Source organism: Triturus cristatus, chromosome 2_2 (genome assembly GCF_964204655.1).
Source record: "Triturus cristatus chromosome 2_2, aTriCri1.1, whole genome shotgun sequence".
NCBI lineage: Eukaryota > Metazoa > Chordata > Amphibia > Caudata > Salamandridae > Triturus > Triturus cristatus.
Window position 1 is genome coordinate 211,861,441 of NC_140582.1, and position 23,416 is coordinate 211,884,856.

A 23,416-nucleotide genomic window follows, 5' to 3' on the forward strand; every position below is an offset into this window, starting at 1 on the left:
GGAAGTGTTTGTAGGTTACAACAATGCTCCTTTGCCAGCACAGAAAGGCAGGTGTTTTAATGGCTGTATAAACTGAATTATTAACTTGCTATCTTGCCTAGTCAGTCATGACCCAGGTAGACACACCTTGGTGGAGCAATACGTTGCATGTCACTATATCACTATATCATTGGCGGCAGGAGCGACCCCACCCGCCATCCTCAAAAGCAGAAAAATAAGACGATAATTAAACAGGCTTATTATCGGGTTTTTTACAACTTGTATTGGCTGTGTCCCGGGGGTGGGGCCATCGCGGGGCAATCAGGGAGGGAGTGGTGGACAGCACTGCTATCAGTGGGCATGTGGGTTTAGCCAGCCGTCTCAGGCCGGCCACACCCACATGGACACTGAGCTGTCTCCAACCCAGCTGTTGTTGCTCAGTTAGAGACAGCAAAGCACAGGTTCCCAGTCTCTCTGGGAGTGCAAAGTCCCAGCGCTCAGGTCAATCCTGATGCTGCTTTCTAACATGAAACCAGCGTCAGGATTGGCCACAGGCGAGGCTAAGAGCCTGTGCTGCAGCGATAAGAGGATACGGAGAAGAGTGTCGGGTGGCAGGTGGAGGTAAGTTTGTTTTCTTTTTAAATGTTTGATACCCTTTCCCCTCCCTTGCCCTACCTCCCCGTCGTCCCTTGTCCCACTAGCCCCCAGCCTGCCTCGTCAATACGCCCATACACCAGCCGCTACTGCACTATATCGATGTACAAAATATCATCAGACAAAAATATCTGGCCCAGAATATTGACTGTCAGTATATTTTGAAGATAAGAACAGATGTACTCTTCTTAACTCCACATCTAAGTACCTTAGGCAATATATACCTTCATGGTATGTAAATGTGAAGTTGCAAACCATAAATCTTCACTTCAAACTTTATATGTCATATTGTGTATGTCAATATTCTGGAATCAATGCCTTTGTGAGACTATAGTCAGAACTTAATATTGTGGTTGATCACCGGAGCAATACAGGTAAGCACACACTGCCACTGTGGGGAGACGTTCTCTGCCCCACTTGGAAAAAATAATATTCAAGTGTAAGAGAGACAGAGATCACCATGAAGATGGTGATGACATATACACACTAGAAAATGAATGGATTCTGGATCCTAATCTGAGGTCTGTGCCTGGTCAATTAAACATAGTTTTAGATCTTGAATAAAGACAGCTTTTCACTGCTGGAATGTTATGTTATGTTATGGTATGTTGATTTGTATTGCATACTGTCACTCGAAAGGATATCCAGGCACTTGGTAAAGATGTGTAGGTGTGTGGGCCAAGGTGCTCATATGAAGAGCCAGGTCTTCTGCTTCTTGCAGAACTCAAGAAGTGAGGACGAGGATCTGATGTGTTGTGGGAGGTTGTTCCATGTCTTGGGTGTGATGTAGGAGAATGAGAAGCCTCCAGTTTTTCTTTTCCGATGCAGGAGTGGGTGCGAGTGAGAGTGAGACAGAGTGTAGGTGTCTTGTGGGAAGGTTAAAGTTTATGCGGCTGTTTCGGTATTTTGGTGTGGTGTAGGGCTTTGTATGTGTGTGTGAGAAGTTTGAATTGGCTGTGCTTCTGAATGGGGAGCCAGTGAAGCTTCTTGAGGTGCGGTGTGATGTGGGTGTGATGGAGCAGGTAAAGCAAAATGTTGTGTACCTCCTCTATTCTGCATGAAAATACTAATCACATAACCGACTTATATAATAATTTGAATTAACTGTTTGATGTGTTATATTAATTTAACCATTTGCATTTTTTTATAAACACCAATTACACGTGGGCCTCATTGCTATTTGCATGGCAGAATAACCCTAATAACTAACTGTGGTACGCATATTAATAATAGTATGTGTGGTAATAGATTATCGCATGATTTATGTTGCTTTTGTGACGTTGAGTTTCCGTTTTGGACCGAAGGGTGAGTTTTATTGCTTTAAATGTTGCTATAAGCTAGGAAAATACTAATACATAAAGGGATTAGTGAGGGTTTAACATTAGAATATTTATTTCTGTGTATTAATTACTCTTTTGTGTTTGTTTTGCTTAAGTTGGCATTTGGGCCTACCAAAATACGACATCCAAAATGGAGTTCAGAAGTAGCCACCGTCTCGTGAGCGCGATGCCTACTGCGCAGACTCGGATGGCTCCGTAGACCTCCTGCAACCTCAAGTCAGAGCACAGTGTTCCTGGTCAAGGATAGGAACATGGAGGACTGCCAAACTTCAGTCAGTAAAAACTGGTCTAATTGAACAATGGTCACATACAAGCAAGCAACTACAATGTTGCATGAAGATGACATACACGGAGGAAGTGAACCAGCAAAATATATGAGACCCCAAGCTAGTGGGAAAATTAGACGATATTGCAAAACCTCATCAAATGGACCAATCCTATGCTTCCTTAGTCTAAGAAGTGTTTCATGTTGTCCCGAATTTTATTATAAAAAGGGTAGTAGAATAGGGAGGAGCTAGGCTGCCTTCTTTTGCTCGATGACCGCACACCCCTATCGACCCCACAGATGATGACAGATGCTTGCACGATTCCTGGTCCTTTGGAGAGCTTTGGAACTGTAACGTGCAGAGCAAAGAACTTTCCGGACTTTGAGCCTTGGCCTGCATTATTGGGACAATTGAACAGCTAAATTTGGTTATGCAGAGCCAATTGAATTAGAAAAGCCCCTATAGCAAGAATAGGTCAATATAAAATGTCATGCGACTTGTGCTAATTGATTAAAATTCGAAACTTTGATTGACCGAAATGCTAAAATGAATTGCAAACAATATTTAGATAAACAAATAATTGATTAACAGAAAGAATGAGTTTGTGGTTTTTCCATTAAGTGATTAGAGGATTCTGAAGCTTAAATGTGTTTTAGCTGGTTCTAAATCACCATCAACCAGTCCAACTAATTGGTCTGTCGACCAAGTGGTGGAGTGCCTTGATGTTAAGGTTAGGATCCTATAGGTGGTGATGCAAATGTATATTCTGTGATATAACTTTTCGTCCCTATAGGTAATAAGGTACCCCCACATGTCCAGCGCGAAAACATTCATCCCCTCCTGTGTGCAGACTTGTGAGGTGTGACGAATGAGTGTTGGTGTTATGGGCCCCACCAATGAATGTGTGTGTGAATAAATTAGTGTGACGTCGGGTCTGCGAGGCAGGGAGGATATTTGTAAAAATGTGCTTTTTCCCCATCTTCGCGCTGCATCAGGTCCGATGAGGAAGGTCAAGTATGAGTCTTGTGGCTGGGTTCTGCTTGGTCTGGAGTCTGTGTAGGAGTTGTTTGGAGATTCCGGTGTACAGAGTGTTGACAAATATCCATGACCAGAAAACAAAAATCTGCTTACAGCAGTGGATTTAATGGTGTGTGAATCCTTGAGTAGTTGAGGATTGAGAGGCTGTGATGTGCGTGCCATGTAAATGTCAATTTTTTTATTTCCTGCTTAACATCAGAGTAAAACTGCAACTGGGCACTACAGATCCATGAGATAAGGGAATTGAGGCATAGGGAGAAAACTAAGAGCACCCATTTTCATAATATTTGCTCATGCAGAGAAGCTGGTATTAGGATAAGGATCAGACTAGGAAAAAAAGATATCTGAGTGTTGAGACAGAAAGGTACTCTGCATGGTAACGGACATGCACCCCTGCCGAGTGCCCACCTGTACTAATGTCTGGATCACTAATGATGATTTTTATTGTCATAGGCAAACACTGATCATGCGTGTGTGCAATAACATAGGCCTGTCTCACAGATTGCTGTCTTGTTGGACCGGGAGGGGCACCCAAATCACTACCCTCATAGATGTGGAAGTCTACTGCCTTGACCAAAAGTTAAGCAGCATGAGTGCACTGGTGGCAGCATACAATGTAGTGATCATGGGCAGTGAACAGGTCCTTTTAAACCTGTGTCACTGGAGTGTGGTCTATAGGTTCACTCCTGTTTAAAGTTCCACTGCTGTGTGTGTCACTCACCCTAGGTCTACATCACATTGTTGTGAAATGCAACGCAGCTCAGAGGTGGTGTATCTGTGCTGTGTGTTTGTGTGCCTGGGAAGGGTACAATACAGGGATAATCTGATGCTGGGCAGTACGTACATGGTTAATGCATGCACTGGATGTAAGTTTTCCTATGAGTGATACAATACATGAAGGATGTAGTGCTGTGCAGTGTGCATAGTGAATGAGTGTGCTGGATGTATGTGTGCCTAAGAGTGGTACAGTACCGGGAGGATACAGTACTATGCAGTGTGTGTGGCTGCATACATGCACTGGGAGTATGTGTGATGTGGATGGTACAATTCATGCATGCCCTGGGTTCTTTTGGGGAGACCCAGGGCATGGTGAAACATGGAGAGGATTTAGAGAGATCCCCCCAGACAAATTTGTGTATTGCTATATTTCTGTAAGCTGGGTGGGACACACATTGGAGAAGGGAAAGCCAGGCTTCCCCTGTACACTTCAAAGGGTGCTCTTTGATTCAATGAGAGGTTGCAAGGAAGGGGCCTGGTCACTTCTCAGGAAGGAATCCTAGAGAGTAGGGCTTGGGGCCCTGGGATAACCTTTTGATGCACAAAATAATGTGGCTGACATCCAAGTGTGAACTCTAGTCACTCCCATGGCCTGTGTTGTGGGATTATATTATCAGCTTTGGGGCCACTCCTGCTGTGACAGACTGCTTTTCAAGAGGAAGAAAGAGTACAGGAGTGGATACGTCCAAGGAAGCAGACCACAACATAACACATAAAAGAGTCAGACCCTAAATCACATTTGGTGTCTCGAAAAGGACTATAAGAAGGGGAGTTTGAGATCCCAAAAATTGTATTTGTTGAGCAGCCAGATGAGCTGTGTGAGGAAAAGAAGCTCTTCAAGACATCTGCCTGTAATCAGGACTGGCCTAGGCCTGCTAGCCTCCCTGCTGGGTGAGGGGGGACTTCATCCGACAATCCAAGACCACCTGCCCTAGAGCACCAGCGCCTGCCTATTTTCCAAGACCAGTGTGCCCTGTGAGGACGAGAAGAGCATTGGAGCAAGCGAAGTCCAGTGGGGAGCCCTGTCAAGAGGACTATCACTGCGAGGAAATGGCTGCAGCACCGATCGGATCGTTGCCCGTTTGCAGGACATAGTCGGTGACCTAGTATGCTAGAGTAGGGACTCCGCAAAGCGAGCTCTCTGCTGTGCTGTACCGACCGGGCCGAAGCAAGCCCATGTGCAGTGCAGAGTTGGCAACCCCGTATGCCGGGAGGGCCACTGTAAACAACCATTGGCATAGCCAATAGGTCTCGCTTTTGGGACCTTATAAGTATTTAGTTATGCAGCACAATATCCTTGGTGCAACAACAACTGTTGAATGGCAAAACACTTATAAGGTCCCAAAGGCAAGACCTATTGGCTATGCCAATGCTTGTTGCTGTTTTTGTGGTACTGCAATATATAGGAAAGTTTATTTGTCACAGTTTACAGTTTGGATTAGATCATTGATGACACTATTGTTCATAGGATCACGATGTCTCTAGTGACAACTTCTTGCTGCCCAGGTCTTGCCGAGGCCCGAGGGTTCCTTTTCCAGTGGTTCTGCTGTCCTGATCAAGCCGAAGGTCCTGCTGCAGTTGTCTCCTCCCTTTGTGTGTGGGGTTGTGGTTGTGTGTGATTGTGGTTGTGTGTGGTTGTGTGTGGTTGTGGGTGTGGTTATTTGTGTGGTTGTGTGTGTGTGTGGTTGTGTGTGTGGTTGTGTGTGTGGTTGAGTGTGTGTGGTTGAGTGTGTGTGGTTGAGTGTGTGTGGTAGTGTGTGTGTGGTTGTGTGTGTGTTTATGTGTGTGTGGTTGTGTGGTTGTGTGTGTGTGTGGGGGGGTTGTGTGTGGTTGTGTGTGGATGTGTGTGTGTGGTCGTGGTTGTGTGTGTGTGTGTGGTTGTGTGTGTGGGGTGGCATGGTTGTGTGTGTGTGTGGTTGTGTGGTTGTGTGTGTGCTTGTGGGTGTGAGGTTGGGTGGTTGTGTGGTTGTGTGTGTGGTTGTGTGTGGGTGGTTGTGTGTGGGTGGTTGTGCGGGTGGTTGTGTGTGGGTGGTTGTGTGTGGGTGATTGTGTGTGGGTGGTTGTGTGTGTGGTTGTGTGTGTGTGTGTGGCTGTATGTGTGGTTGTGTGTGTAGTTTTGTGTGTGCAAAGGGTATCTTTAGCCTGGAGAAATAATCACACAGTATACACGTAAGGACGAGGCCAGCCTATCACATTTGTGGGAAAATCCTTGAGAGATATCTGAACTTTTGATTAGATTCTTTCCGGCAGTAACAAAACCCTACCTCCTAATGAATATCGCTGAACCCAGGGATCACAAGCATCCAGTAATCTACAGATCTAGGTACATACGTTGCATGGTACCACTTAAAATGGTGCCCAAGGAATGGGCGGCCAAAGTGGTACAACACCAGCGTACCACACATTTTAAGCCTTTAAAGTATCTATTCTGAAGTAAGTTTACAATATATTAGAACTACCATACTTTGGTTATATAGTTGGGTAAACATCATATGCGCAAAAGGTGGTAACGTACTGAAATAAATCTATGCCTTTGAGCCGCAATGCTGCAAGGAAGAAAAACTTCTGAGTGCAATGAACAGGTTAATCAGGCTATATTTTTAAAACAGTGTCTCCTCCTCCCCCCCTCCAGCATTCGTTGAAATTCCGACTTGCTTGGCTTTCTGGAAATTCATAATATCCTGGAAAACTCTGGCAGTCACTACATTCTTGGGCACCTAAAATGCTAATCCACCTATCAAAAAATAATAAAAATAACGCAAAGAACTGTCTGGGATGCAAACCACTCACCTTTGAACCTAACACAGGTTAGTTAGCTAATGGTAAGAAAGATAATTATTGATGAATTCAAGGAATAATTAACATGAGGAGAGAACTTTAATCTCTAAATTCTAGATCAACTTCCTTGTACCTTGAATGATTAAATGATACGACGGATCCGAAAATGCAACAAATCAACCATATTATTTTGTACCAATCTAGCACAAAGAAAGGAAATTACTCATAAAGAGATAACAATATGCAAATTATCGAATCACTAGAAGGTACTTCAGAACAAAATGTCTTTGTCTGCTAAATAGCTCGATCGAACATTGCTAGAAAATGGAAAGGTTCTGGATCAAGAACGCTGATTGGAATGTCAAATTCACCTGCCTCAAAATGCCACATTTTGCGTCCACACGTAGTGTTAAAAATTGCGCAATCGCTGACAAGCAACGTGTAAGTGGCATTAAAAGGCACACCGTTACACTGTAATAGATGCATATCGGGGTACAGCAGGCTCACTCTCTAGCAGGAAGCGGGATGGTTGATGTACCTGCTTCGTGGCTACTCGTCACTTGGAAGGCACCTGCTTGAATCCAGGCGGGTCTGCTTAGCCCTTTATCTTTCGGAGGTCAGTCCACTTAATACCACCAAGGGGAGTACGAAATACTGTTACTTGGCTTGAACACTAAGTGGTTGCAACATGAAACAAGTTTCTAGAAGAATGGAATTTTACAGTAGGAAGCAAGCCTTTCTATGATGAAAATCTTTAGTTAAGGAGGGATTACGCAATGGTTTGAGGCAGGCACTAGCAGCCATAATCCAGTTCCTGTTGATCAGGATTGCAACATCTCATTTTGAAACAAGGAAGTTAACCGCGGGGCCAAAGGGAAAGTGATCGCTGGGGAAAAATGCTACCGCCGGCCACAGCTTTCAGTGCATGTGCGCGAGTGGTGCCGGCGCAGCAGTAATCACGCTATATGGCGCCTCTGCTCAAGCGCGCGCCTGCGCACATGCACTGCAAGCTGTGGCCGGCGGTAGCATTTTTTGAAGCCCTTACTTAGTCTCGCTAGACCAGCTCAATCGCTGGGTCAGGTGAGACCTAATAATGAAAGGACGTCCGCCAATTTCAGGAATTTGCTGCATGCTACCAAAGCAGGGCCAGCAGAGAAGCAACACAACATGCATGCATTACAACTGAAGGAGAAAGAAGATGACAACCAGGCACTAAGGAGAAGAAAAATATCACTCCTCCACGAAAGGCGTTCAGAGATCACAGTCTTCTCGTGCCATTCGTGTGGGCCAAGCCACCTTTATGAATGAAGTTGAGAGATCTTCAGCAAATCAAATGATGGGGTGAAGAACTAGAACTTCAATGACAGACCAGCCAACGGGTGAACGAGCAGGCAGCGCAGTCGCAACAGATCAGTTTCTGGAGGTTCATCAACAATTCTAGACCTCAAAGTAGCCATTGTTTGAGTATCACCATATAAATGGCTCATGGTGTCATTTGGAGTTTGGCACATGCGCTGACCGCCGAACTACCATCTTGTGCGCTGTATTTAGAGAAGAGCGCTGCACCAGATTTCTGGCACTAGATCCACCATGACTCCCTTACCAGAAAAGTTTGATAAACAGGCTGACTGCCACAGGGTGACAGATCGGGTTTTCAGAAGGTCCACTCTCTGCAAAGTTCTGATTTGGAAGCAATAGCTTCGCTAGCGGGTACACCAAAGGCCTCACTAGCGGCTACACTAAAGGCTCTATAGTGCCCAACGAGGCAGGGGGGGATCTTTAACTAGGCCATCGGTCTTTGCGGACCTGGCAGACCTGCTGGCCATAGCCTAAATGGCACTCTGGAAGACTTCGGTGTCATTAAAAAAAAAAACAAGCATTGGCCGCGCGGCCGTAAAAGTAATGGCCGCGCGGCCGTGAAAGCGAAAGTAATCGCGATCGCGATCAAAGCGAAAGTGATCGCGATGATCGCGAGGACGGGACGCACTGCGTGGTAAGAACGCGAGTGGTGCGCACGCAGCAGTGATTGGCGGCTGCGCGCGTGCACGCTCACGTGAACGCGAGCGTTAGGCCAGTGAGGTCTGGTCGTGCTTTGGAAACCCGCATAGAAAATGTCTCTCCGAGCAGCGCATGCGCTAGCTCAGGCAAGACCTAAAAAGACTGCAGTGTATTAAAGACTGTTGCCTAGTGAAGTAGTGGGCCATGACCGTGTACGTCAGGAGGGGCCTCCGCCGAAGACTTCACCATGCCGATCGGGAAGGAGCCCGTGCACTGTGAGATACAGTGACCCTGTATGCCAGAGGGGTCACAGAGAGATTCAAGAACTGCGACCTGAACTGCAACTCCCCACCAGAAAAGCACCTGAGCACCATCACCCAGATGAAGGACCCGTAACAGTATCATTGCTACCACCCCCATTTGAGAGGCGAACCGGACCCTTACTCCACAGGAGGAGCCGCAGAGGACCACCAATCAGTTTGGGGGCACAATTGCAAGTAAGGCACTCTGCACTCGCTGAATGCAGCCGCCCGGGCAGCATGAGTCAGACTCACCCGAACTCGAATGCAGCTGCTTCTCACACCCACGGATCGAGTGCACTGAGGAATTCCTGATGCTCCACACCGTTGTGCAGTTACTGCTGCTTTTGGACCAGTCAGCCCTCAGGGAACGTACTGTTAGTTACCGAGGTAGCGCTGGAATTCTATAGACTTTCAATTAATCATAGTGGACTCTTGAAACTTGGGTTGGTAGTAGGGCATACCTTGGGTGTTACCAATAGGGAATAACCACTATCGCTAACACGAGGAGAGAGTGAGACAGGGAATTGTCAGAAAAAACAAGAGCCCGGACCTCATAGGGGACTGTATAATTGCTTACGAATGTTGTATTTTTCCTATATGTTGCTTTGAGGTAGAAATAAAATACTTTTTTTTCTCATAAAAGCACATGTTTGGCTGAACAGTGATTTATTGCTGCTACTGCTCATGTAAGGCAGTTGTCACTGCCTTACGTGAGCATGCATGGGGAACTGGGATCAGTGGCGGCTCATCCGCTAAGGTGGACGAGCATCACCCCACTGCTCACTGCGTGAGAAATTAAAAATGGAAAAATAAAATTATAATAACTTAACGGTTATTATCATTTTATTTAAATGTACTGGCTCCGTTTTTTGGGGGTGGGCGCAAGGCTGAACTGTTTAGAGGCTGGGGAAGGAGTGGTAGCACCCTACTAAGGGGACATGAATGTTAGGCTAGCCCTGTGAGGTTGGACAAACATTCATGCACACTTTGCATGTTCTACACCCAGGCTGCATTATAGCCCGGTGGAGAACATTCCCAGGGTCCCATTCCCTGTCTGAGCGCCGAACCACGGCGCTCAGACCATTCACAACGCTGATTGGCTCAGGGGACCCTGGGTGCTCACCAGTCACAACCCTGGATTGCAGCATTGTGATTGGCTATAGGAAGTCTGGGTGCTTCCTGCTTCCACAGAAGTCAGGAAGAGGACGGAGGAAAAGCAGTGGCCGGCCGCATCCAGTTAAGTGGGTTTTTAAAAATGTATTTTTAATTCCCTCCCACCTCCCTCCATTCCCCCGCCCTCCCACGCCCGTTTGGTAGCAGCTGGGGGACTGGGGTCCATTTTGTTTTGTGCTTTGTAGGTGGCCTATGCACCACAGAGACAAATGGCAGTTTTGGGGCAGGCGCTGGCGTCTGGCACCGCATCATACATGGCGCACTGTGAGGGTTGCATTTGCAAACAGATCACTACTCACTGACAGCAAAGTGTATCAGAAGAGATCCTTCACTAAAAACACCTCTCAGTTTTATTAAAAATTTCGAGTCTATGAGCATTTAATTCTGTACTCCCATTTTTCAAAGTTGAAAAAAAGACATTGTATTTACTTCACATTTAAAACAGCAAAAATCGTATGAAATCAATTTTCTCTGTCTTTTACTCAGGTGGTTAAGGTTAGTTTGGAGCAAATACTATCACAGCTCGAGAAAACAGAAAAAAATCAAATGTGTTTTCCATTTTTGTACAATCGCAATATTTAAGTGATTTGGCCCTGGTATCACCAGAAGACATTAGCAGCAAGGCTGGGTGTGCCCAGGGCAACGTGACAGAATGGCGGGTCTGTGTTCCCTTCCTCTCTGTGGGAATTCGCACTTCCTTTATGTAGAAACCTTGCATCGTGCTACATGCACAGCGCCATATGGAGACAGATGGGGAACATGGAGTCCCATTGTTCTCAACCTGGCACTTGTGATGACACGAGGTCAACGGTGACCCACAAGTGTCAGAACAAAAAGGGAAAGCGAACCCTGTTCTGCAGCTGTCTGTCATTTGTCGAAAGAAAGAGGCCAAGCAAGTTTTGGTTTCCCGTATGGGCACAGAAAGGAAGGCATTGCATATTACTACGTTTCACACAAAAGGCCTAATTACTTGCATGCTGACGATGATTAAATGGAAAAATAAAAAAATTAAATGGTAAAATAAAATAATTAAATGTACTGTTGTCGCTAAAACCTCGAGAAACAGATGTCGCAGTAGCAAAGGTCATGCCCTGCATATGGCGGAGAAAGCAGAATGGAAGAGGTCACTGAATAAGTTGCTATAAATACTAGTGTGCCAGTTGACGTTTTTAACAACTAAAACATTTCAGAGATGTCAGTAGGATGTCCATTAGCGATGTAACCCAAAATGATGCACCTGCCCCCCAACAAAGTGCGATGAGGAACCTACTAGACTTCGGTATTTCACAAATGTATATTGACTTTAGAAAGGGTCACTGGAATTATATGGTAGAGGAAGATGACATTATGTGGCAGGGTTCACGAAATTATGTGGCAAGAAAAGGCAAATTTTGTGGTGTAATGTGGCACATCTTGTGATAGTAATACTTCGTTATTTTGTAGGTTTTTTTTATACATGGTAGTCCTATCCAGGAAAATATTTCATCTTATTAATATCAATTCAACACCCAAATACAGCAATAAGCAACTGAAAGATGACCAGTCAAAGTTTGCAAAGGTCCTTCCAGTGCACAGGAACATGTTTTGCCATGTTTTGGTAACTTTTGAATTGTATGAGCTAGGAACAAATTTATGTTTTGTTAAAATCCACAGATCATGCAGCAGATGAAGGTTTATGCGGTAAATGCAACAAATCCATAATAATGCAAAAAAAAAATGCTGTAGCTGCAGATTTGCATAATTCCAGTGGTCCTAGATTTAGGTACGTGCATTACACCCCTTATGCCCAGTTTGTCTGCAGCCAACAAACCCGCTGGGAGATGATTAGCTACACTGAAGCACTCAGCAAACTCACCCCATTTCCTCCATTTGTTTGAAGGTTTATATAGCTCAAACTTTACATAAGGTATAGGAGCATCCCATTACATTTCTGTTTTTATTTTTGTAGGTACTGTAGCGATTAAGGGATTTTTCTAGAATCTCAAGATGTTTAGCTGAGGCCGTGGCTCAAACCTAGTTCCCCAATTCCAAGGTGAACCATTCTGGCCATTCGGCCACATCTCCCACAAAAAGAGACAGAAATGCAAGGGCCTAATGTCACTTTCAGTCATTTTCTTTAGTGGTGTTGTGTCAAGTTAATATTAAAGACTTCACTCTTAACATTCTTTAAAATATATCATTTGTTGATGTGTTCCTTTGGATGGTTTTGAGGAGAACAGCTGTTGCACTGTTTTCTTTATTGATGAAATAAAAAGAAGCCTGCTATTATGTTCTAAAAAAGATATATAGCAAACATTGAACACAATTGCATATGTCTGAGTCTAATCTAAGGCGGCTGGGTGGGCAAAAGAACAGGGGGTGGAATGCTACCATGAGTGATTACCAGTGCTTTGACTTATTGCAAGCACTGCTCTCAGCACCTATTAGGTGTTTGATGTAACGCCTGAAGTGGCCAGGAGTATGCCCAGACGTTGGTCCCGTGCTCATTGTGCAACTCGAAACAAGCTACAACAAACCAGGCTGAAACTGGTCGTAGGTTGCATGTTTCCCAGCTGAGAGAAGACCGGGTTTCGCAGTTTGGGCTGGACTGTTCCTACTGGAGCAGGACCAACACTGATTTGCATATGGCGGGGTCTAATCTATGGTGGCATAGTGGGCAAAAGAACAATTGTTTGGAATGCTACCCCGATTGATTGTCATTGGTTACACTTATTGCATGCATTCCGCCCATGACCTTTTGATGTGATGCCCTAAGTGGCCAGGGGAATGCCCCGAAATAGTTCCCTTGCTCACTGTGCTACTGGAACCAAGCTACTCCTGACTGAAGAGGCCCAATCATGATGAAACCTGCCTTGAGTGCACTGTCATCTTTTTTATTTTTAGGGCCCCTTGCAGAACAGAATTTGGGGCTCTCAGTTCGAAACAACTTTGCATTTCATTCCCTTTTTTCCGCTATTTCAAGACTGCATGATGATAAACAATATTAAATGATACATTAAAGTTTTCAGAATTAGATTCATACAAAAACAACTGAAATGTGCCCTGTCTGCAGCCTAAAAATCCTTAAGATGAAACGACAGAGAGAGAAAGAGGCAGGGATAGCCAGAGAGAAAGGGAGACGTGGAAGTACAGAAAAAGACAGCGGCTCAGCAAAATCACTCTCTCAGAGGGCCCCTTGGAAGGTGAGGGCCCAGGGCAACTGCCAATTTGCCGGTACCTACGGTTGCTTGTGTTCCGGTTCAGCGAGGACCTGGCTTGCAGTTTGGACTGGACTGTTCCTACTGGAGCAGAGTCAAGACTGATTTGCATATGGATAGGTCTAAACTGAGGTGGCATGGTGGGCGTAGGAATGATGGGTTGGACTGCTACCCCGAGCAACTGCCAGTGGTTAGGCTTACTGCAAGCATTCCTCCCATCACCGTTTGTGTGTTTGAAGGTACCATAGCTACCAGCTCAGGCCCTCGGCTGCCACACAAAGTCTGTCTATGCGAGAAAGGGGCTCAAGGAAGAAAGGGAGTACCAATGCTGGCAGATTTGTATGCTCAAAGCAATATTGACTTTGTGGTGGCTAAATTACACTAGACACTGTCTCTCAACCTTTGCATGGGCTTTTGCCTGCGACTAACGTTATTGATCAAATCTGGGTTCGGTAATGCTCAGTAAAACCATTGATAAGGATGCTATTCAGCACCAGATGGCATTGTTGGGTCACTTGGAGGCTTAGCTTGGAGACCCTGTGATGGCGAGCAACACAGATTGCATTTTCAGGGCCCTGAAAGAGTTGCATTGATCTACAGATTCGATTTTTCATAATATGAATGAATGTTCCTTCAGAAAACAAGCTTGTTTTTGTGGATTAAGAAGTGACCGTCTAGTCCTAATGTATAAATATCTGTCTTTCTCTACTGTGGGTTGGCAGGCTTGCTGATGAAGGCATCAGCTTTTCTGTAATGACTGCCACTTTTACCAGCCTTGGCGAAGCCAGATGAAGGAGCTGAACGTGACAGAGAGTCACCAATATAGAAAAAACAAACACTACATTAAAGAATGATGCAACTGAGGAAAAAATGTGGATTGTATATTTATTTAACAAATAGACGTTTCCATTTCAAATGTATCCATTAGCCTAGACACCTCTGGGTATTCGTGCGCTTAATAAATATATTAACATAACATTTAGATTTCCTTTGTTGAAAATTATCTCGAGTGAAATAACTAATGCCAAGTAGTTTCAATTTAGTCACAGACCCCCTACAGCACCACTAACTGACCACCAACTTTTTGTAATGAGAGTGAAGGTTTCCTAAACCACCACCTATAAGGGTCAGGTGCAATTACAATCAAACAGCATCTATGTGTAGAAACAGACCATATTTTCTCAATGGTAACCTTGAGTCGCTCATAGCAGGATACCCTCTTTTCTAGAAAGGATCCTGGGTACTGAACAAAATAGAACATTGCTCACTCTGCATTGGTTTAAACAGAAGGACATTTTTGACAATGTGTAAAGCAACATTAAAGCTAAATTGGCCCAAAAGTTTGGTATTGGATGATTTCAAAAGTATATCAGATATATTTTTAGACACAAACATGGCTTAACACAGTGAAGCTGCACAGTGATCCAAGTGAATAGTGACAGGTGTATAAGTCATAAAAAAGCTACTGCTAAAATGTACATATTAAGGCAATGGAATTCCCCATCTCCGCCATCCCAGGAGAACTGGTTAGCCTCAATGATTCAAACCGCCTCACATGAGAGAATTATATACAACATACAAGATCAATCTGAAATGTTCTTACAAGTATGGTCCCCTTTCTTACATGTACAAGTGTTCCTATGTCTACTTCCAATACCTACTTTACGTTAGTCACCTCAATGAATTATCAACCATAACTTTTCGATCCTTCTATCTATCCTCCATTGTTTTATCTGGATTATGGTTTATCTGTAGCTTATGTCTCATACATTTTTAATATAGTTATGATATTGTATTATTGAAGGAACGTTATCTTTTAATAGTTTAACTTATTTTATTTTATTTAATAGAGGATGTAAGTATGTATTTTGCATAGTAATATTTTAGTATCCTATGGTTCTAGTATTCACTAACAAACTGCTAGAATACTATTGTATTACTTTACAATCAACTATTCATATTTTAGTATAAATTTATTAATCTTCTTTGTTGTAATATCTTTTAAATTGCAACTGCTTCCTCGCATGATATTCTTAAATTGTGCTATATTTGTCTTTCTATTTATAATTGCCGTCATCTATTTCTCTATATTGACAAGCATCTTAAAATCTGTTTTCTTGTATTTATGAAATGCTAATAAAACATTACAACACATAAAAAAGTGTTAAAGAGTAACCAACATTTTCAAGAGCATACACGTATTTCTTTAAATACATTAAAATTGAGGGAACTGTGGACTCTTTATAGATGATCATTCTAAGCCACCAGTTACTCTGCTGCCTCATACCAAATCTTTACTTTCAGATAAAGATTTAGAAGAATTGAAATATGTGTTTTTGAGAATTGCACTGACTGCTGTAGGTTATTTCAAGAATTGCCCTAAAAAGATTTTAGAGATCAAAAATAAAACTTTCAAATGATACAAGCTCGGATAACTTCAAAACCCAAAAAAGAAAAACAATGCTTCTCTAATATTGACGAAAATGAAAAACCAGAGAAGACAGTCAAACTCTCATCTTCCTCTGTGGAAACCCAGCATATGAAGCTTGAAACATATTTTAGCGTTGGGTGGCCGACGTGCATGTGATTATAGGAGAATGGTTGGGTTCTTTTTGAAAAGAGGAAGATGCCACAATTGTTAAGCTGATGCTCACTTTGTGTAGCTCAGTAAATTAAGGGGAACTTCTCTCTGAAAAGAATAGTGAAAGAAAAAAAAGGAAAAAAGTCCAAAGTAGTTGTTTTGCAAAGCACTGTCTCACAGGGTCTATACTGTCTGAAGGTCAGTAGTAAGGAGCACAGAGTAAGTAACAGTCTACCCACCTTGAAGACAATGTCTCGGATCACGCTTTGTAAAGTAACTTCCATAGCAGAAGGCGCTTTGTGGGGCGTTTACGCGCAGGATTCTCTTGGCACTATGACAGACAGTTGCCACACACATGCTCGCCTGCTGGAGATTGCACAGTCAGGGGTTGGGCAGTGTAATTACCTTAATACTATTACCATAATGATGATTACATTGGCTGGCTTGCTGTCAGTGCAGGGCCACATATGTTCCTGCTTCCTACAGGTAGGAAATACCTGCTTGCTTCAGATTTCTCTCTGTGCGGTGGGAGGCCTTTCTTTTTCAGTCTGGTGTTAACCAGTGCCAATTGTTTCATAAAAAATAAATACGTACACAGATGCACACAAACAAAGAGGGGCTTTCAGTCAGCCCTCTTCATCCATTGGGCTGTTGTAGTGTCATTCTGCCGACCGCAGCATGCTGCACAAGGCAGTGAGTGAGCTCATTGGCTGTCTTCAGTGTGAGTGACAGCAATATGCTGGGACACCTGCCTGGAAAATAATGCCCTGGTGTCAGGGCTCGTGGGCGCAGATGCTGCTTGTTTTTGGATAAAAGCAGGATTTGTTCTTTGATAACTTAAAAAAAAGGGCTTTTTTTGTGTCCATGTAGTCCGTTACACATTGCTGGGGGCTGCTCCAGGCCGGACATTGCTGTGGGTGGCCATCTTTGAATGGGATTTCTCTTTCTTAATTATAGAAAATTATTTGAAATCCATTCAACGATAGCTGATAGGCATGTGTGCAGAATGGTTTGCAACCTCCCCTTAAATTAGATGTTCAACCTTCTTACAATCCAACAATCCATCCTCATTTAACGTGTCCCTTTGTTCAGCATGGAAATGTCCGTCCCAGCTTCTCTCCTCTTCTCCTTGATTTTATCTTCTCTTATTTTCTAGACATTTCTCATCGCATCTCCTCTGTCCTGCTAGCCCTTAAATTTATTTTTCTTTTAGAGTCTCCAATCATCTGGTTTTACGTCATTATCTTTAATGAAAACTATATTGGAAAGTTTATTCTAACCATGTTTAGCTTTGTTTTATGATCCCTCTTAATCTAACCATTTATTTATTCTAAACATTTAATGTGAGTCTTCAGGATATTCAAGGTCTTTTTTTTGTTTTTCTTCTGCGCTTCGTTGCCTTTATTCATATTCCGATTGAATAATAATAATAAATCTTTATTGCATGATTAATTAAAATCATTGTCATCGAAACTTCTATACATTACTCAGTATCTAGCAACTGTACCACAATAATTATTTTTAAAATTACCAATGCAACCATAGTTATGTCACAAAACCAAATCAATTCACCATACATTGAGCATATAAAGATGGGTTATAAAATCAATCAAGCATGGGCTTAATCATGCATAGCTAATGACATTGGTAGCACAAATAAAAATACAACAATAATTACAATAACAGGATATTGCACATAGTGCAGTTTAAAGTGCCAACGTTCAATAATTACTAATTACAATATATAAAAACAAAATTTAAATGCATGTTCCTATTATTCCGCACTGTTCTCCCAAGAGTATTTTCAGAGACTTTAGTTTGAGCTTTTTTGATTCTTTGCCTCTATTCGATCGTCTTTGCTTTTATCTCACCATTTATATCTGAGGTTTGGTAATATCTCCTTCAACAACCCTCCCCTACTCTGGAAATGGACACCTTTTCTATATCTACCCTCTCCCTCTCCCATTCACAGTCATATCAGCTTCCGTATGTCTTTCTCTAGCAGAGCCACAGACACCTGAGCCTATGGGATCTCCAGCTTTAAGTTCTCTTATTTCAAGTCTCTCATTTCTTGTCTTCTGATTTCACTGTCTACACATTCCACTCATACCCTCCCACCATGAACTGCAAGCCTCTCCTCAACCTAACAGTGTTGTGCCGACAATGCCGCTAAATGAACCCCGTAAATGGGAAGCTATTTCTTCCAGTGGGTTGCCCTACATCCTGGGTGAAACCCACAGAGTCTTAATTCTCTGGTGGTGTTTGAAAGATGAGTTTTCAAGTGAGTTGCACCTATTCGGCTCCAAGGTGTAGCCCAGGAACTCTTAATTATCTTTGTTTCGGAAGTTTAATCTTCAATAGATTCTTAATTGCTTGGTGATCCTACAAGGAGAGGCATAGCCTCTCCTTGTAGGATCCATTACACCTCTATTTTTCAAATGTTTTATTATTTTGAAGATTTATGTAGCATATCTATATCAATTTACATGCCAAGAGCCATTTATTACATTTATCCACTGCAGAAAGATAGCACAAGTGAACCAAAAGCATTGCTAACAATAGCAAAAGGCATGTGCAAACAGGATCGACATAGTATTACACCTCTCATTATATGAAGGCTTTGGAGGCGCTGTCTTCTGTAGGCTGCACAAAAACTGCTCCAATAGACACCTAATTAGCCAGGGGTTTTAGGAAGCTATGCTGCTCAAAGATTCTTATTTTAGCTGATAATTAGGAAAGCTGGGTCTATCAATGGATTGTATGTATGCTCTAATGAGGTAGACCCAACTGATTCCTAAATTTACGGTGTGGTTTGCAAAGCTCCACAGAAATCTTAAGGGGTGATATGTTCGCCCTTTACAAGTAGCTTGCACCATTGCTACTCCTAGATAGGTAATTGAGTTAATATCTAGTAGACAGTTTTGTGCCGTTTGCGTAATGAAGGGGCTGACACGGGAGTGCTAGTTAATAGCGTCTTTATTCCTCTCTCTTCATTCCTCGACTGCCGCTTCCACCCGCGGCTCCTCCCCTTTCTCCCCTTGCCATGCCTGACCTTGGGGCAAACCTGGGACAGGCATGGCGACATGACATCTCCCTCTTTTGTATTTTAAATGTTCAATGTCTCTCTCAGAGTTCTTCAATAAGTCAAATGGGTCTCCGGATGTCCCGTCGTGGTCGGCTGGGCCGTGGTTGACTGTGGGGAAGTTCCCTTCTCAGATCACGGGTTTCTGATACTTGTGTGAGTTCTTAGTGACCGTTTTCTTCTTGACTGGACACATCCGTGTCCCAGTCAGGTCTCCGAGCCTAGGTGTAGGCTGTCGGGTTGCATCTTTTAAAGTGTGACACGTTTCTGGTCGTTCTCTTGCTTCCAGACTCAGCCGTACCCATAGTTCCTTTCCTTCTTGTTACTTGTAGTGGGTGATCGTGATCACGACTGTCTGTTTTGGATTTCCTTTCTCGTCTCACGAGCACCCAGTCTCCTTCTTGGATTTCGGATGTCTTGGCATGTCTGCGATGATCTCAATATTCCTTCATCTTTGCCTTCTTAAGCCGATCCAACTCGACCAGGGTTTTGTGGTCAGAAGTCGTAGTTTTGAACTGCATGACAGCATCAGTGGTTGGTATCCGGGTACGAGGGGTCCGGCCGAGCATCAGGGTGGCGGGACATTGGTTTGTGGTGCTGTGTGGTGTAGTCCTGTATGCTCACAGTACTTCGTTTAGTGCTGGTTGAATGTCATGGTGAGTTAGCTCAGCTTGTTGAACTGTCTTTTTTATGGTGGCCATAAATCGCTCCACCATCCCATTTGCCTGAGGCCACAGGGGAGTGATTATCCGAGTGCCGCTCGCTGGCGTGTTCACGGGAGAACTCTGCTCCTCTTTTAGCCTTTGTTACCGAGGACTTTTAACGGAGATATCTTGTTTCCTGTACTTGGAGCCCGTCACCTGCTGGGACTGCGAGGACCAGGGTGCGCTGCTGTACAACTGGATTGAGCGCTCCTGGGCACTCTTCCCGGCTCCTCCTCTTCCTACTTAGCTCCCGCCCCTACTATCGCGTAGCGGGACGCGTTGCGGGGCGTAGTCCGGGGCGAAGCCCGGGCCAAGGGCGGGCCCGTTTAAGCCCGTTCAAGCACGGACAAGACCGGACCGGGCCCTGTCCCTTTTATCTATTTTTCCGCCCCGCACAAGGCAGCAAGTAACTATGGATACGCGAGGTAAATTATTGAAAGCTCAACCGATAATATCTGGAACACTGGATAACTTTATCATTAGGGCGAACTCTGTAATCCAAGGTGAATTGAACATACTAGAAAGGCGTCTATCTGACGGAATTGCCAGTACGCGTAGGTCATCCCTTGGTTTAATTGCCTCTGCAGGCTCCCCCACAAACCTTGATGACTCTCAAGTAGCATTGATGGATAGTATTGACCGTACAATTGAATCGGTTCTATGTGATTTAAGATCCAGTTCCCCCTCACGTAGAGATACCCTTCAACCAATACCAGAGGGAGCGGACCACATTAGACACCCCCGATTATTGGACCAGTCGTTAACTGGAGCACAGTATATTGAGCAGGGAGCCGTTCCAAAAAGGAAACGCGTGGGGCCCAACAAGAGAGGGAAAAAACCTAGATTAGATAGATCCCATTCTAGCATTGATAAAGCTCGCACTTCAACATGTCCTAGGCCAGCGCAAGTTAACAATTGCACCCCCAAATCACCATTAGAGCACATTGTATTGCCATCCAATACTTCTATACATGTCTCTGATTGTGTTGCAGAACCTGATGAGACCTCCTGTCGATACAATGATATTGTACAATCTGCTATTAATGGTCTCCTTATTTCATTGACTGCTAGGTTTGATGCAATTGATATTAGGCTTAAGGAAATAGAAAGGGTTGTTACATCCCCGGCAAATGTATCAGTGAACAGAGCCAAACCATGTGCTGTATGCGAAGCAAAAAAAGCGGATTCACATTCTTTATCCCTCCCTACCCCTATGGGTTCCCTTCCTCCTGGGCCCCGCAATCCTACGCCAATTTTACCTGAATCTAATCCAACTACCTCTCTGCTGCTACTCCCTGCCTCACAACATACGTCCCCTGTGCCTCCTCAATGTCAATTACAATTCCAAACTAAGAACATAGCTACAGTACCCAACCTACAATACGCAGATTTGGACCTAAATAACAAAGGTCCAAGGACTAATACCAACCCAAGTACAGCCCCAATAAATAGGAGGAACGTAATTAATCTTCCACCAGAGGCTTCACCTTATGTTGTTGTTCTAACAGGTGTCCCGGAGCTTGCTAATTCATCAACTGAATCCTATGCTTCCCTAAAAAATAAAGTCATTAACTGGCTCAATAAGCATAGGCCTCTCCCTCCTAATGTGAGGTCACAGGTTTTAATGGTAAGAAGGGTTCCTTGGCTTGGTAGCACTACAAAGAATATCAAGGGTGATTGTATTCTGGTTAATTTTAGCAACCGCTTAACAGCTCCCTACATTCTTAATTGGACTGGTGGTAACAGCACTTCTCTCATTAACTCCCTTCCCCTGTCTTTCTTCTATCCCCCTCTTCACATTTCTATTCCGGATGACATAGATGATAATTGGTCAAAACCTAGGGGCAACGCGGCCAGAGGCAGGCCCAGGCACGTACATTTCGACGAGCCTATGTCTGCTGGCTATCCAACTTTCAACAGGTTTGCCTGCCTTGAGGATGTCGATTGACTTCCACAGGAAGGCTCCATTTCTGTTTCATTGCCCCCATTGTTTCCACCTTCTAATCATCATCCTTTTTCCCCTGTTTCTATTTCTCTTTCTATCACCACCCCTATTTCTCCGACTCTGCCTGTGCCACCTCCTTATAAAAATCTACCACCCTCTTCCAATTGTATAACAAAACATAAGGTGCTTTCCTGGAATTTAGCTGGCCTACCCAGCAAGCTTGATTGCCCAATTTGGGGTTCCTTCATAGATCTTCACCAAATTTGTTGTTTCCAAGAAACCTGGGCAAGACAAGATTACCATCGACTGGGCTATGCTACCTATTCAATTCCTGCAGTGTGGTCAGGGCGTGGCCGCCCTTCTGGCGGCCTGACTATTTGGGTTGCTATTTATTTAGGTTGTACTGTTACTAAATTTGAAACTGGGTCGGACGATATTCTATGTATAATACTGGATTGGGCCCTAGACAAAAAACTGGCGGTGATTAATGTATACGCCAGACCCGTGAATTTTTGTGCGGAATCCCGGGTGATTGAGGCCCTTTCGAATGTTTTAACTAGAATACCCGATCATATAATGCTTCTTATAGTTGGTGATTTTAATTCTCATTTTGAACCACTCCAGGGCTTGGTGGATCAAATCAACCAGGAAGAGGATGAAATCTGGAATATCCCTCAGGTTTCCGGCCCAATGGCTAGGGCCTGGACACCTTTGGCTATCCAGATTACCTCCCTGACAATGGTCCACTCTATTAGGGCTTGCAATGGTCGAACTACCTTAGATAACCCTCCTAAGCCCACATTTAATAAACCTGGTAGAGAGGCTAGGCTTGATTACATTTTTGTTCAAGCCAAGGATTGGAATAGAGTTCTAGACTTTCAAGTCATCCCAAGGGGGGAGAGTGACCATAATCCTCTCGTACTGGATGTCTCATTATCTGGTTTATCCCCTCAGGTTCCGGCGCTTCCATCTAACTCGGAGCCTTCGGATTCAGCTATTCTCTCTAATAATAAGCGGAGAATTAAATGGAGTAAAATGGTTCGTAATGATAAAGAAATATCCAAAGTCTATGCTGCCGTCGCCTCGGTTTTAAACAATATAGTGGGGATTCTTGATCAGCATTCCCCCCCAAACTACTGTGAGGAATTGGCAACTGCCCACCAGGATCTGTTTTCTATGCTGTCTGGGCTATTTAACCCTATTATACCCTGTAAAAAGGGATTTGTCAAACAGCCCAATTGGTACAATAAGACTTGTAGATTGGCAAAGAGCGACCTGCTAGGGGCTATAAAGAACAAGGCTCCCAAGGCTGACATCCAACACAAGAGACAGACCTATAGATCCCTGATACGTTCTGCTAAACTGGAATGGGCTACTGAAAATTGGGAGAATCTAACCTCTGCCCTAAAATCAAGAGATTCGAGGAGATTTTGGTCGATTGTATCCACTGGGACAATTGAACCCCCTCCAATTGTAAATAACAACATTGCTCCAGAAGCCTGGGAAATCCACTTTAGCACTCTCTACAGGGCCCCGTTGTCTGCCCCTGTAAGCCCACTACACATAGTACCCAGCCGAGATCATCAAATATTTTTGCTAACT

At 43.9% G+C, this 23,416-nt stretch overlaps 1 long non-coding RNA gene across 1 annotated transcript; it reads left to right on the plus strand.

The window, feature by feature from the left end:
• Positions 1-429: 429 nt before the first annotated feature.
• LOC146862047 (uncharacterized) lies at positions 430-2,833 on the plus strand. The gene is made up of 2 exons (XR_014978364.1): positions 430-600; positions 2,069-2,833. It is a non-coding gene; the product is annotated as an uncharacterized LOC146862047 (long non-coding RNA).
• The last annotated feature ends 20,583 nt before the right edge of the window (positions 2,834-23,416 follow it).